Source organism: Pipistrellus hanaki (genome assembly GCF_964339955.1).
Source record: "Pipistrellus hanaki genome assembly, chromosome: 11".
Classification (NCBI taxonomy): Eukaryota; Metazoa; Chordata; class Mammalia; order Chiroptera; family Vespertilionidae; genus Pipistrellus; species Pipistrellus hanaki.
Genome location: NC_140513.1, coordinates 71,292,262 through 71,307,903, shown reverse-complemented (window position 1 = coordinate 71,307,903; position 15,642 = coordinate 71,292,262). Strand labels below are relative to the sequence as shown.

The 15,642-nt window shown below is 52.9% G+C and overlaps 1 pseudogene across 1 annotated transcript; it reads right to left on the bottom strand.

Moving 5' to 3' along the window:
* Positions 1-1,159: 1,159 nt before the first annotated feature.
* On the bottom strand, positions 1,160-2,873 carry LOC311629644 (CREB-regulated transcription coactivator 3-like; annotated as a pseudogene). The gene has a single exon. The product of its transcript is annotated as a CREB-regulated transcription coactivator 3-like (transcript).
* Between the last annotated feature and the right edge of the window lie 12,769 nt (positions 2,874-15,642).

The following is a 15,642-nucleotide window of genomic DNA, read 5'->3' as shown; positions in this document are numbered from 1 at the left end:
TGTCCTCAGCATCTTCCATCTCCGAATTGTTTCTCTCTGTCTTCATGGCTGGAGCACTTCTGTCTATTCCTCTCTGTTACCGGATTCCAGATGGTCTCGGAGTTGTTTTCTGAAAATATACAAACGTATTCTCGACCAAAAGTTAATAAAGGGCTATTTTCTATAAATTTGCCTTGGGATACTTTTTTGTTTTTGTTTTGTTTGTTTTTTTACATTGAAATTGGGACTCAAAGGAACTGTTGGCCCAGAAAGGAACTCACTACAGAATGATTCATTTGCCTCTCAGCATAACCATTATGGCTTTTCTCTGTTTAGGTTCTTGCAAGGGTATTTCTTAGATCACATGATCTCACACATCTAGAGGAAACGATGAACAACATAGACTGATGAACAAAAACAGACCCAGAGAAAGAGAAGCAGCAAACAGACTTTCAAACCTCAGAGGGAAAGTAGGGGAGGGTGGGGGTAAAGGGGGAGAGATCAACCAAAGGACTTGTGTGCATGCATATGGGCCTGGCCAGTGGCCATGGACAACAGGGGGGTGGGGGCATATGTGGGGAGGGGTTTGGGATGGGATTGGGGGGATGAGGACAATTATGTGATACCATAATCAATCAATCAATCAATCAATCAATCAATAAAAGCAATGTCAGCTTCAGGCTAAAGAGAAACGTGGGTCCTTCCTTTAGCTACCGTCTGTAGGGCAGGGAAATTTCTATTTACTAAATGTCTGTGCTTCTCACCATTCTGCGAGGACCCCTGGCAGCCTCCCCCCTGGGCCTGCTGAGCTTCCCCCAGGCAGCTCTCCGGGGCTCCTCTCTGGCCCTCCCCCACTAGGTGAGAGGACACTGTGGGTTCCGTTCTCTGGTCCCCAATGCCATCCTGGGCTTGGCGCCATACAGGTGAGTGGGAGGGAGAAAAAAGGAGTGAGTGGTGAGTGAGATCTCCTGATTCTTTTTTTTTTTTTTTTTTTTTTTTTTTTTTTGTACAAGCTCATTGTGCTTTTAATTACAAAAGGTGTAATACGATGCACTTTAAAACTTGGAAGCTACTTTATACAAAGTCCTATCTTTAAATATTGTTTGACAAGGAACTTGGGAGTTAGGACACTAGCGGGAAGTCTGATTCGTTGCCAGGATGGTTCGTCACGAGCGATGAAAACATGCTCAGAACCATCTGCGCATGGATCTGAAAAGCCGATGTGAGTCAGAACTGGAAATGTCTTCAGATATGCAAACGGGCGGGAATACACAACAAACAGTTCAGCTCAGGGGATATACAGTAGACTTGGGAGAAAGGAAACAGGACAGAGGAGAATTCATGTTGGAATACAGGCTTGGTCTCAGATGAAATGAGTCCCGTGGCTCCTGGGCCGTGCTGCACCCGGGTGCCTGCGGAGGGAAAGCTGGGCCGGCCTCACGGACGGCCGGTCAAAGCTCACATCTGGGAAGAAGCTGGTCAAAGGCGAGTCCTGGGCCGTGAGGAGCCGGAAGTCTGTGGCAGGGACGGGGTTGCCAGTGGCTGCTGAGCAGAGGCTCCTGGGCGTGGGGCTGCTGCAGGAGAGGCTGGGGAGCTCCTGGGGGCTGGGGTATGGGGGAGAAAGGGACCCTTGAGCTTGAGCTTCCGGGGGCAGGAAGGAAAGCGCGCTCCCGTCAGAGGACACCATGTGTGAGGCAGGAAGGGGTTCATGGGGCTGGCGGAGGAGAGCTGTCTGCTGAAGCCTCGATGTGCTTCGGGCCAGGAGAGCATGAGGGGGCTGGCGGAGGCTGCCTGCCCGGGAGGGGCCGCTCGGGTTGTGGGGAGAGGGAGGGCTGCTGAGGGAAAGGCGCAGGGACGGTGGAGGGCGAGGCGCTGGGCGGTGTGGGCGGTGGCGGTTCAGGGAGGAGGAGGCGCTGTCTTAGTGAGCGCAGCCTGGATGGACGGGTTGCGCTGCGAGCTCTGGAGACCGGAAGAGCTTCTGATGCCCAGGTGAGTCATAGCGGCAGGAAGGCTGCCACACTGTTCCCCATACTCATGCCACCAAAGAGGGGTTCCCGGTGTCCAGGGGCGCCAGTGGTGGAGGTTGGTTAGGTCCGGCAGGGCCCTCCGGTGTTCAGGGTCCCCAGGGGGGGGGAGGGGCCCGTGTGTGGACTGTTGTGTGGGAAAGCGCAGCCCCCGCCGACATCACAGGACCGAGGGCTCCCTGACAGCGGCCGACTCTCCCACAGCGGCTCTGGCAGTGGCTCGGGGACGCTTAACAGATTCTCTTCTTTCAGTGACCGGGGAGAGACGACGCTTCCCAAGTCCGTTGTGCTCACCATCGCAGAAACCCATGTGTGCGGCCGGCCAGGCTGACCGGCCCCTCCTCCACAGGGGTCCCGGCTGGGTGCTCAGAGCACTCTGTGACAGCAGAATCAGACTGGGTCCTGTTCAGCGCAGATGTCAGCCTGAACCCAGGATGCCTTTCTTCCTTCCGAGGACACTGCTGCCGTGGCCACTCTCGTCCAGGGGCTGTGAGGAGTAATTGGCTCCAAAAGTGCTGCCATCAGACTGCCGCCCAGGCCTGTTTCCAGGCCATCGTGAGGGTTGTGGAAGCTGGTCCCCCAGTGCCTCTCCGCCAGGGTCTCCACCGGCCGCAGGGGCGGTGTTTGCACGCTCTGGGCTTGAGGAAAGGACGGCTGGAATTCCCACGCACTGCTCCGCGCTGGCTCACGTCGGGTAAGACCCGCCTGGTACTGTGTCAGGCGCAGTTGCTGAAGCTTCTGATACTGAACCCACGACAGGGTGAGGTCGGTCATGAGCTGCTGGAAGGCCCGCGTCTCCTTGGCCTGGCGCTGCGTGTGCAGGGCGATCTTCTCCCCGAGCTTCCGCGGGTTGGCTCTGCCCGAGGCCATAGCGCGGCCTCTCCCTGAGGCCAGGAACCAGGCTGGGGGGCGGAGGTGGGGCGGTGTGTGTCCTTAGGGCATCAGCTCGCAAGGACTGCGCAGAGTCTGGATGTAAACCGATGTGCCCAGTGGGCCCAGTGTGCAGCCTGGTGAGCCCGTCCCGGCCCTCGAGCTCAGGCTGTGCCATAGAAATGCCGGCGGGGTATTTAAACTCTAGGTCAACACAGAGAACGCTGTGCTTCATTGAAATCCAAACCAAATGAGATTGAAAGTGAAGGAGATAAGATAGGTTTCATCTCAAATGGGGTGAATGTATTAGAGACCAAAGCGGCAATTGGCATAAGGCGTTCAGAATCGTGGTCAGGCTGCCCAGGTGCCTGAGACAACCAGGGCGGTCAGCGGGCAGCTGTGCAGACTCAGCCGTGGAGGGCAGAGCTGTCTGCACCTGGGACCTCCATTCCATGCATGCTTGACACATATGCAAACACACACACCCAAACACATGCACATGCATGAACACGCATGTACACATAGATATTCACATGCAGAACTGCATGCATACATGCACACTCCTTGCTTTCTCAGGGTAATATTGAGCTTCAGGACCACAGAGTGTCTGAGCCAGTGTTCCCCAGCGTCCAAGGCAGACCCTCCAAACAATCACTTTCCCCACCCTGGCTTACCCTGGCAGTCAGGGTGAGACCCACAACACCCTACCTCCTGAGCTGCACTGCCATGACATGTGCAATAAAAAATAAAAATATCACTTCTTGGAAAATGTGGAAATCCCCAAAAGGGGGTCAGACACGCCTCCTTTCCAGGCCAGCTGCGGAATGGACGGGACTGTGTTTGTGCCCCTCCCTCCCGCTGCGGCAGGAAGCTCCGGACCTGCTGCCCAGGGGCCCGGGGCCCAGCCTCTCTCATGCGCTCAGGGGAGGCAGGTGCAGAGTCCCGGGGGGAGGGGAGGAGTGAGAAGAGCGCCGATTCCTCCCATTGCCAGGAGGAGAGAAGGAGGGAAGGCCCTCCGTGGAAGCCGAGGTGCATGCAGGGTCCCGGGAGCCAGACCCTGGGGGCCGTGCGTGTGCACAGGCCCGGGAGGCAGCAGCGTGGCAGGAGGAGGTTGCCGTGGGAAGAGGAGCTGAGTGACCATGCCTGTGTGTGATAAGGGTGTGAGTGAGAGCCAGACTACGCAGGCACGAGGCCATGAGGAGCCAGAGAGCCAGGAAGGGGTGAAGAGATGTGATCACGTTTGCACTTTGGGAAGATCCTGGAGGCCGCGGTGTGAAGGGGACGGGAGGGGTGTTGTGTGTTTGTGTGCTATCGTCATGGAACTTAAAACCCGAGAAGGCCCGGAGCCAGCCGCGAGGAAAGCCAAGGACAAGCCTCTCTTTTTTAACTTTGGTTTATTGCTGACACTATTACAGAGTCCCCATTTCCCCTCCCTTCGCCCACTCCCACCCGCCTCCCCCTTCCCTCTGGCCATCACCACACTGTCAGTGTCCAGGGGGAAGGCGAATCTTGAAAGCCAGGGGTACTTGCAAAGAGGAGCGGGGGGGGGGGGGGGGGGAGGTCCGAGAGGAGGGGCGGCCGCCAGGAAAGGACTTTCAGTAGCGTGGTCGGCATGCACCGTCGGCAGAGGGGCCACAGTGAGGGCAAAGGGCAGGGGCTTTAGCAACTCGGAGGCCCTGGTGACAGGAGCAAGAGATGTTTTGGTTAGAGCAGTGGGTTCAAGCCAAATGGGAGTGAGCTGGGTGAGAGGAGAAACAGTGACTCTCGGAAAGAGAAAGAGGCAGGTTGGGAGGAGGACCTGCGAGGCAGGGATGGTTCTGCTGCTGTGACTGTAAAAGGAGAAAGCTTGCCGTGTGTAAATCCCTGGCTCTCCAGGGACATGGCACGGCCACAGTCTTCTCTCCGCCCCGAAAGCCCACTGGAGTGGCAATAAATGCACCAGGTTTGGAGGCAAAGGGACAAGGAATGGGCTGGAGGCCCCGGGAAAGGCCGTCAGGAGACTTTCTGGAGAGGACACCTGGTTGAGAGGCGGACGCCGCCTCAGCAATGCGGAAGGCGCTCACCTTGTACTTGCAGAGACAGTGCGGACCGTGGGAAGCCCAGGGAGCCCTTGGGTCTGCGGGCTGGGCTGAAACAGGGGAACCCCAGGGAGCTAGGGCCCCGTTCCCCCACCCACCTGCCTGGCGGCGGTCACAGAATTCACACGCCACAGGATGGCACAGAACGGCACACGCACTATGCCTGCCGGTCTCCGGGCTGAGCTCTGTGCCACAGCTAGGTAAGACATAACCATCGGGACAAGTGGATGGAGGTTTCGCAGGTTGCAGATCCCCACAAATCTATAATTATTTCAAAACAAAAAGTTAACATTTTAAATAACTGAAAATCAGCAGGTCCATTTCTTTTTCTGGTAAAAGATTTACCACGTGATGTCATGTTCCAATGGGGAAAGTGAAGGGCAAGTGTGTTCTAATGACCAAGACAAGAACGGGGCAGTGGGCCCTGCGAGGAAGAGCCAGGCTCCTCTGTCAGGAAGAAACACCCCCGGGGGCGCCATGGCCTGGCTGCTCCTGCGCTGCGGTCCGAATGGGGGCGGGTTTCTTCTGAGGTCTCCTCTTCCCAGACAAGGCCTTGCGTTCACAGCACTAAACACCCTTCGCCAGCACGTCCGGGTCCCACGCTAGCTGGGGGGCTGCGGGAAGGCCAGGGGCGCAGGTGCTCAGGGGGAAGCTCCCAAACCAGCCCCTGCCTTCCTGCGGGTTCTCGTTACTCGCCTCGGCTCAGCTTCTCAGACCACCCTGCACTCACCGCCGAGTGTTTTCCTGTTGGCCTGCGACTCTCCTCTGCTGAACCTGAACCTCCAAATGGAAAATCATGATGCTCCAAGTCCAAACACTTCCCCTCTTCCCGTCCCTTTATTTGTCTTCAAGAACCTGAGTGCCATGACAGCCCACAGAGCCCTGGAGCTTCTCCCACGGCTTTCATTGGACGGAGTTAGCTGTGCCCTTCCTGAGCCAGTCAGCGAGGACTCTGACTTCCTGCCCTGCGGTTCCCTCTGTGCTCATCTGCCTTTGCGCGGTCCTGAGGCTGCACAGCCCAGGGAGCTCTGGCTCCGGGACTCTGGTTGCTATCGCTACTCAGGCCGGCAGCCCTGAAGCGAGCGTTCACACCGTCCAGGGCTGGATCGAGTCCTCTCACTTCCCCGCATTCCTCACAGAGGAGGGAGCAAGAGGGCCGGGAGGGAGGCCAGGTGGGCTCCTTCCTTCGTTTCTCTGTCCTCATTCTGAATGGCGAATTCCTCAGATTTATTCTATAATTGTATTCACTTTTATTCCCTATATACTCTCTGCTCTCTGTCTTTTTACTCTATTTTTTAATGATCTTTTTTTTTACTTTATCTTCCAAGCCCATCAATGCATTTTTAAGAGTGTTATAGATCTATCTTCTCTCCCACTCCCACCCAGGCTCTTCCTCTAATGGTTTCTTTTTCATCAATTCTGTTCTTGTTTTATTGATAAAATATTTTCTGTGTAGCTGTAAAATTTGTTTTGATATTTTTCTTACCACAAAGATCAGTTTCCTCCCCAAGAAGATCTCTCTCATGATACTCTTTTATACCCACCCCCCCCACTCCCAACCCCTCTCCCCCGCACTCACCAGACCCCTCCCAACACCTAACCCCTGGCCTCCCCACCCGTTCTCCATCTCCATCGATGGCATACAAATGGAGCCCTACAGGGTATTTCCCCCACAGCATGAGCAGTGATTCCTTCCAGTCGCTGAGTGTGACTCCAGGTGTAGATGTGCTGTAGTGTAGCAACTCAGTTCATCCAGGAACGTTTGGGCTGTTTCCAGTTTTTGTCAATGACAAGTACAGTTGCCTCAAACAATCATAACCAAGTTTTCTGTGGACAAAGCTTTCATCCCAGCGGGAGGAACGCCTAGGAGCTGCCAGCTCACGTGGCATTGCGGGTTTCATTTTCAGGAAACTGTCAAACTGTTTCCCACCGTGGTTATGCCATTTTATCCCCCACTGCAGTGGTCCGGTTCTCCTCCACCCTCCCAGCATGTTCCCGTAGGTACGGAGGGAAAATTCACTGTGGCCTTGATTTTTCTAGCTCCTAAAGGCTAGTCATGTGCCTGTTTTCCATCCACATTCTTCTGCATGCCTTCTGCCCATTTCCTGTTTAATTTTTTAAATTGTTGAGTTTTCAGAGTTCTTTGTGTACTTTAGATATAAGTCCTTTACCAGATGAATAGTTTGCAAATATTTTCTTCCAGTGTACAGTGTGTCTTTCCACCCTCTTAAACTGGGTCTTTTGCAGAGCAAAAGTTTTAATTTTGATGAGGTCTATTTATTGACCTTTTGCTTTTATAAAAGATCATGCCCTACTGTTGTGTCTAAGAACTCTTCACCAAGCCCCAGGGGTGCTCCTATGGTATCTTTTAAATAGTTTATAGTTTTACACTTTCATTTATATATGTGATCCACTTTGAATTAGTGTTTGTATAAGGTCAAGACTTTTTTTTTTCTTTTCTTTTGGATATCGATTGCTCCACACCATTGTTTGAAAAAACCATCATCCCTTCACTGCATTGCTTTGCACTTATATTAAATATCTGCTGATACCCATGTGCGGCTATTTCTGGATTCTCTATTCTGTTCCATTGTTCTATGTGTCTCTCTTTCTGCCAATAACACCATTGATTAAAGTAATTATAGTATAAATCTTGACATTTGGTAAAGTGATTCTTCCTATTTTATTCTTTATTTTTATAATTGTTCTAGTGATGCTATTTACTTTGGTATTTCATATAAATTTAGAATAATTTTTTCTGTTTCTACCAAAAATTTGCTGGGATTTTGTTAGAAATTGTATTAAATCTAGATATACTCTGAGTGGCCAGATTATTATGATCTCTGAATGCATGCCAAACACATGGAAAAGGACCAGTCAGAAATTAAGCATACACTAACTAAATAAAGAATAATTTACAGGGATTCAACAGTAGAGTAGAAGATTCTGATAATCATGTCAAAGATGTGAAATACAAAGAAGCAAAAGACACCCAACTAGAAAAGCAAAAAGAAAAAAAAAAGAAAAAAATATGAAGATAGTGTAAGGAACCTCTGGGACAACTTCAAGCATACCAACATCAGAATTATGTCTTTGAAGTGCCAGAAGAAGAGAGAGAGCAAGATATTGAGAACCTACTTGAAGAAATAATGACAGAAAACTTCCCCTACCTGGTGAAAGAAATAGACTTACAATCCACGAAGCACAGAGTCCCAAATAAGAGAAACCCTAAGAGGACCACACCAAGACACATCACAATTAAAATGCCAAGGGCTGCCCTGACCAGTTTGGCTCAGTGGATAGTGTGTCAGACTACGGACTCAAAGGTCCCAGGTTTGATTCCGGTCAAGGGCATGTACCTTCGTTTCAGGCACATCCCCAGTAGGGAGTGTGCAGGAGGCAGCTGGTCAATGTTTCTCTCTCATCGATGTTTCTAACTCTCTATCCCTCTCCCTTCCTCTCTGTAAAAAATTAATAAAATATATTTTTTAAAAATAAAATAATAAAATAAAATGCTAAGGGCTAACCACAAAGAGAGAATCTTAAAAGCAGCAAGAGAAAAAGAAGTTGGTTACCTACTAGGAAGTACTTATACAACTGTCAGCTGATTTCTCAACAGAAACTATGCAGGTCAAAAGGGAGTGGCAAGAAATATTCAAAGTGATGAATAGCAAGGATCTACAATCAATATTACCCAGCCAAGCTCTCATTTAGAATTGAAGGTCAGATAAAGAGCTTCACAGACAAGAAAAAAGCTAAAGGAGTTCATCACCACCAAACCAGTATTATATGAAATGTTGAAGGGTATTCTTTAAGAGGAGGAAGAAGAAAAAAAAGATAAAAAATATAAACAACAAAATGGTCACAAATACATACCTATCAACAATTGGATCTAAACATCAAAATAAATGAATAAGAAATCCAATGAACAGAATAAACTGGTGAATCAAATAGAATCAAAGGCATGGAAATGGAACAGAATGATGATTCTCAGAGAGAAGGGGATGGGGAGGGCAGGAAGAGATTAAACAAAGACTTTGTATGCATATATGAATTACCTGTGGACACAGACAATTAGGTGTCAAAAGCCAGGGGCAGGGCAGGAACTGGGTGGAGGGGAGCAATGGAGGGAAAAGAGGGATATCTGTAATCTCAACAATAAAGATTAAAAAAAAAACACACACACCATGATACATTTACACAATGGAATACTACACAGCAATAAAAAAGAAAGAACTCTCACCATTTGCATCGGCCTGGAGAGACCTGTAGAGTATTATGCTAAGGGAAATAAGCCAGCAGAAAGGTAAGTATCACATGATCTCATTCATATGTGGAATCTAATGAACAAAATGAACTGATGATCAAAAATAGACCCAGAGTTATAGAAGGAGGAACAGAGTGTTGAACCTCAGAGGGAAGGCAGGGGAGGGTGAGTGGGAAAAGATCAACCAATGAACTTGTGTGCATTTATGCCTACCATGTGGACACAGACAGGGGTGCTGAGAGCCTGGCGGGAGGGGAGGGTGGGAGTGGGCTGGAAGGAGTTAATGGGCTGGGGGGAGGAGGGGAGAGGAGGATCTAGGTAATACTTTCAACAAAAAAGATTTTTTTAAAAAAAAACCCAGAGCAACTAAAAAATAATAAAACAAAAAATATTTTCACTGTAAAAAAAAAAAAAAAAAAAAAAAAAAAGGAAGAAGAAAGGCTTGTGGATGGTTTCCATTCAATTAGTGTGGAAGGAAAGCTTCATATGTGTGCATTCATATGTGTGCATTCATATGTGTGCATACTGTATAACGCCACAGAATTTGTGACCCACTCAAATGCCAGGATGGCATTTTACCATTGAGCATGGTACAATGTACCACAGACACTGACGCTCAGAGGTTCAGCAGTTTCCTTATGAAATAGGCATGCTGGTGCACTCAGACTCCCATATGCTCACCATGGCGTTCCAGCCTGGCTGGTGGTCCTAATGGGTTTGACAGGGGCTGCTTCCATCCAACCCCAAACCAGCCACACACGGTCCGGAACCACGAGCAGGCGTGGGGACTGGCAGGAGAGAGGTCTGAGGATGGTCATCCTCCTCCCCTTTCTGCTCTCGGGTGGCAGCCACGTGGGGTCCAGGGGTCCACACACAAAGCTCAGTGCAATGTCTTTTGGGGGCTGCAATTTCCAAAGAGCTGAAATCAACAAACCCCCAGTGGCCTGAGCTCCCCACCTGCTACTCCCCAGTCGGTGACCCTGGGCGGCGTGCAGTCATGGCTGGGCCTCAGGATTCTCTTCCGGAAAGCGGGCTGTGGTTGCTGTTGGTCTGGCGTAGCTGTGAGGCTTACGGAGCGGCGCTGTGTGAAGCCGCGAGCAGGCGCCGGGTCAGGCTGAGATTGGCTCTTTCCCAGCGGGATGCCTGCAGTCTTCTCTGCCTAAAATCCACAGGCCTTTGCTGCCGGAGGAGTGGAACATCCACAGTGCTACCCTGTTTCCCCGAAAATAAGACAGGGTCTTATATTAATTTTTGCTCCCAAAGATGTGCTAGGTCTTATTTTCAGGGGATGTCTTATTTTTCCATGAAGAAGAATACGGTACACATTTATTGTTAAATGAAAATAAAGGAAATTTATTACCTGTATACAGTATGGTAGTACGGTAGTTGTCAACACAAACCAGACAAACTGTGAATCCTACAGTATCAAGAATTTACTCATTTATTCAATGACAATCATGTCATCATCTTCTGGAACATCATCATAACAATCCAATTCCTGACTTTCCTGGTGAATTTCTTGTGACTCCATTTCTTTCAGAATCAGTGGGACCAAAACTCTCATGTTTAGCAATAGCATTCTGAGACAGAGCTTATGGGGGCCTTATTTTCGGGGGATGCCTTATATTTCACTCAGAAGGAAACCTGTAAGTAGGTCTTATTTTCGGAGGATGTCTTATTTTCGGGGAAACACGGTATTATGTTAACTCCACCCGCGCCCAGAAAACCCTTCTGCGGCCAAGAAAAAACGGTTATCCCACAATGCTGCAGACACTCGCTCAGAAGGCCCGAGGCGGCGTGCACAGAGCAGGTCCCAGCAGAGTGCAGGCAGGCCTGGCTCACCGCCGGCCCGGCAGTGCTGAGCCTCACCGCAGACTGTGCGTCCACATCTTCTGGAGACAGGGAGCCCTAGCCGGCCGCCAGCCTCCATTCCACCCTCATTCTCCCCCACCCACCCCCCGCTTCCCAGCCATGGCAGCTGGCAAGGGGGCTAACTTAGCTCAGAGCATCAGGCCTGCCGAAGACTTAGCTACCCCCCCTAGTCTGTGGGATTCAGGAGCAGGCATCACCATCAGCCCTCAGATAACTCGCTTCTGTCCACACCATGGAGAGATCGAGAGTGCCAGTCCTTTCCCTTCCAGCCTTCAGAGAACGCGGTGTCTCCAGAGAACACCCCTGGGCACACACTGCAAACACGCGGTCCCTGGCCTCCCGGGGCTGAGGTCTCATTTCCGCCGTCTGCTCCCACTGGGTCTTCCTCGGGCCCCTGCTCACTCCGAAGCTCCTGCGGTCCCCGGGTTCGGGCGTGTGCGAGACAGTTCTCAGGAGCAGGGAACATCACTCGTGTGACTGGTTTCCTGTAAAGGGCACCGCGTGGAACAGTCAAACAGAAGACCTGCACGGGCGAGGTCGGGGAAGAGGGCCATGGAGCTCCGCGGCCCCTCTGGGTGCCGCCCTCCAGCACACGGATGTGTGCCCCAACCTGGAATCACCCCAGACACTGCCGTGTAGGAGTTCTGTGGAGGTTTTGTGATGCAGGCAGCATTGATGAACTCATTGGCCATTGGTGATTAACTCCATCACCAGCCCCTCCCACTCCAGCCCCAATCCTGACCAGCTTTAGGAGATCTAGGCCACGGACCAGGAGCAGGAGAGAGACCAAACATTTATTTTGTCTTATACCACAGGCCCAGGTGCCCATGGTCCATGAAGGGGAGGGCACTTTACCACCCTCACAAAAGTACAGTTCCCAGGCAGCACGCATGTGCACCAAACACCCACACACCCCCACATACATACTCATAAGCACACATGTCCATATCCACACACACGTACATAGACTCACAAATACACATGTGCACTGTGTGTATATACACTTACATGCACACAGTTACATCCTTACATGAACACACACACACTAGTTAGGTGACTGAATATCATTACAAAATATGAAATGTAAATAGAACAGTTCTTGGAATCTGCTGGTTCCTGGCTTCCATGAGGGTGGGGGAAGGCGTGTGTGAGGCACACAGATGGGACCGGCGCTGTGGTAATGAACTCAGATTAGAGCTGCGAAGTTCAGCTTTGCGGTGTCTGCGAATGAAGGAGTATTTCCTGTGAAAGAGTTCTGGCGGCTGGTCAGGGGCTCAGTCCAGATGGGGTCACTGTTTCCCTTTGAAAATACATTCCCCCCCCCCCAGCCCTGTGTGAACGACGCCACTCACGATGCTGTCGGAGAACCACACGGGGTGCCAGCCCTGCCCAGGCTCCTTCCCCCGTACCCTCCCTGCCCTGCCCGCCCCAGCGCCAGAGCTGCCTCCACGCTGAGGCACACCACATTGTCCTCAGTGCACCCTTGAAACGCTGCCTCTGAAAATCAAAAGACAGCACGCACGTTTAACTCAAGATAAGAACCAAAACAGAGCTAAGGATAGGCACATGCAGATTAGTTCTTACCAGGGACTGCGAAAGGTACCCTGGGAGCAGGGGCAGAGGCCTGGGGAGGAGGTAGGGAGGAAAGGACATTCACAGGAGGAGGGTCTGCCTTCCCAGCCCTCAGCCCTGCGGTCCAGGACTCCAGGCCGGCCTCTCCGGGAAGCTCCCTGGAGCGGAGGGTCTCATCACACTCACCTGTTTGCCAGGCTCGTGCTGGAAAAGTGAATGCATTTCCTTTTTAAAAATTACAAATAAATAAGGAATATATTTGTTCAAATGTTATTCAGCTTTGGGACCATGTGGCTTTCCAGAGAATATAGATTTAAATCATACTATCTTTTATTTTATCCCATAAGCCTAGATTTGATTTGATAGCCCGAGTTCAGAGGTGGAGAAATATTTGGATTATTTAGTCCCTGACATTTTCGTTTTGTCCAACTTTTACCATGAAAATTTTTTTTACAGATATAAGGAAAGGGAACACATGTACAACTTCCTCCCCATATCCACCAACAAGATTGCTAACATTCTGTCAGATCAGCTTTATACGTATGTATTGTTTTTGCAGGATAATTTATAAATAAGTTTCAGACATCCACACCTGTCACTTTAATAGGGTAAAACATCTCCCAAATGAGGCTGTTTTCCTAGCAGTGTTTCAGGAATCCTTAAATACAGATTCCTGAATCCCAACTAAGAAGTGCTAAACTAGAATTTTTGGGAACATATAGGTAAAATGATATACTTGTATCTAAGACAGAGCACTAAGTTAAGTATACCATTTTACCTATATGTTCCCAAAAATTCTAGTTTAGCACTTCTTAGTTGGGATTCAGGAATCTGTGTTTTAACAACTCCACCAGGTGATTCTCATCATGAGAGAAGTGTGGGAAACACTGTCCTAGAGGAGCAGTGTGTGTTATCACAGCAATGACATTGACAATAACCCTGTGGTAGTGGTCAATGCCCATCATGCTGAACACCCGCCCCTTGTCTTCCGTGGAGGCCAGCTGACCTGGCGCCATCAGGCTCCATGCTTGTGCTGATGAATGTGCATCATGTCAGTGGCACTTGTACTAGGACCACTGTCACCCCTTTCCTGACACTGGCCTTTCTGAGGAGACCAGGCCAGTGACTGACGGAGAATGGCCGCTCTCAGACCGCTCTGCTGGGTGCCATTCGCCTTGGTGCCCGCCCCCTCCATCCCTCAGTGGAGTGCAGGCTCCGCACTTGACCTGATCCGAGCTGAGCATGTTAGCCAGATCAGAACCTGGGTGCTCCTATGCTCTGGTCTCTGCCTCCCCCCGTGCTGCCAGCTTGGTCCAGCATGAGTGGCTCTTGTTACACACTCACATACTTGATCCTGTTACATACTGGATCCCATTATATACTGGATCCCAGTAAGGTGCTGGAAGCCAGGCGTGGCCGTTGCAGCTGGAAAATGTTTTGTTTTTTTTTTACCAGTTGGCACCGCGTGGTTAGCCAGTTCTCCGCAGGAGGCGAAGCCTCTGTCCTGAGGGCTGCAGGCTGGAAGTTCGCTCACTCCCAGTGTCTACATGTGCGGGGCCTTGGTCTGAGCAGAGCCTACCTGCTGAGCAGGGCCCAGCGGAGACTGCCTTCCCAGACGGTGCGCTGGCCTCTGGAGGAGGCGGGACAGCCTGGCTGCCGGCGGGGCTGTGTGGGAGCTGGGGGGGGGGGGGCAGGGGGGAAGGCTGTCAGTCCGCGGGGGGGAGGGGGGCTTGTAAGGGGAGAGCCTCCCAGGACAGGGAATGGGGGAACGGAGCTGGTCAAAGAGGAGTTTCCACAGCGCCCTGAGTGCCCACTGCCTCCCCTGGGCACCTGCGATGAGGAGCCCGTTAGCTTTAGGCCTCTGGAGTCTGCCCCTGACACCGGGCCAGTACAGCGTCTCGTTGCCCTGGTGATGGCAAGGGGCCAGTCCCCCCTGCCCTCTCCTGACCTGATGCCGCAGGAGAGGGAAATGGGACACATTCGGTCTCACCTGCAGTTGGGGAGACATGGCTTCTCGGGCTTGTGCCAGACAGCAGGGGCGAGTCCAGAAGTCCGGTGCCGAGGGCCAGGCCCGGCGGACTACGGGCCGGGCGGGGCCCGCTCCCCCGAGCCCTGGGGCAGCCCGGGCCGCTCCCCCCCCACACCCCCGCCCTCCGCCGGCTCCCGAGCGAGGCTTCCCCAGAGCCCGTAGGGCGCCCGGTGCCGGACACGTGCCGGGGGCGCCCACCCGCGGCGCCCGGGAAGCTGCTCGGGGCGCCCCCAGAGGAGACGGCACCGGGGGCCAGGCGGGGGCCAGTACCGGGGCCCCCTCCCCAAGGTCCCCCCGTCGCTCCGGCCTCGTGCGCCCCAGGCTTCCCCTCGGGGACGTCCGGCCCTCGGAGCCGGGGGCCCTGTCCTCTGCGCCCCCCTTCCCGCCCCGCCCGCGTTCGGTCCCCAGAGCGGACCCGGCCTCTCCCTCCCTCCGGGGCGCCGCGCCGGGAGCATCGATTCCGTCCCCGGAGGAGCCGCGGCCGGGCGGGGCGCTGGGTCCCCGGGTTCGCGGCAGGCGGCCTGCGCGTCCGGGCGGGAGGGCTGTGGGCCTGGGCCCCGGGCTCCGGAGGGGAGAGGCGGGCGGAGGGCTCCGGAGGGGAGAGGCGGGCGGAGGGCTCCGGAGGGGAGAGGCGGCCCAGGGCTCAGTCTGCCGGGGGGCGCCGGAGAGAGAGAGGGCGGGCGGGCAGGAGGAGAGGAGAGGGGAGGGGAAGGGAGGGAAGGGAAGGGGAGGGGAGGGGAGAGAAGGGGAAGGGAACGGAGGGGTGGGGAAGGGAGGGGGGGAAGAGAAGGGAGGGGAGGGGAGGGGAGGGGAGGGGAAGGGAGGGGAGGAGAGGGGAGGGGAGGGGAGGGGAGGGGAGGGGAGGGGAGGGGAGGGGAGGAGCCGAGGGCCGATGGGGGCGGATGGGGGCGGGGTGCGGTCGGGCCCGCCCCGGGGACAGGAGAGGTTTGT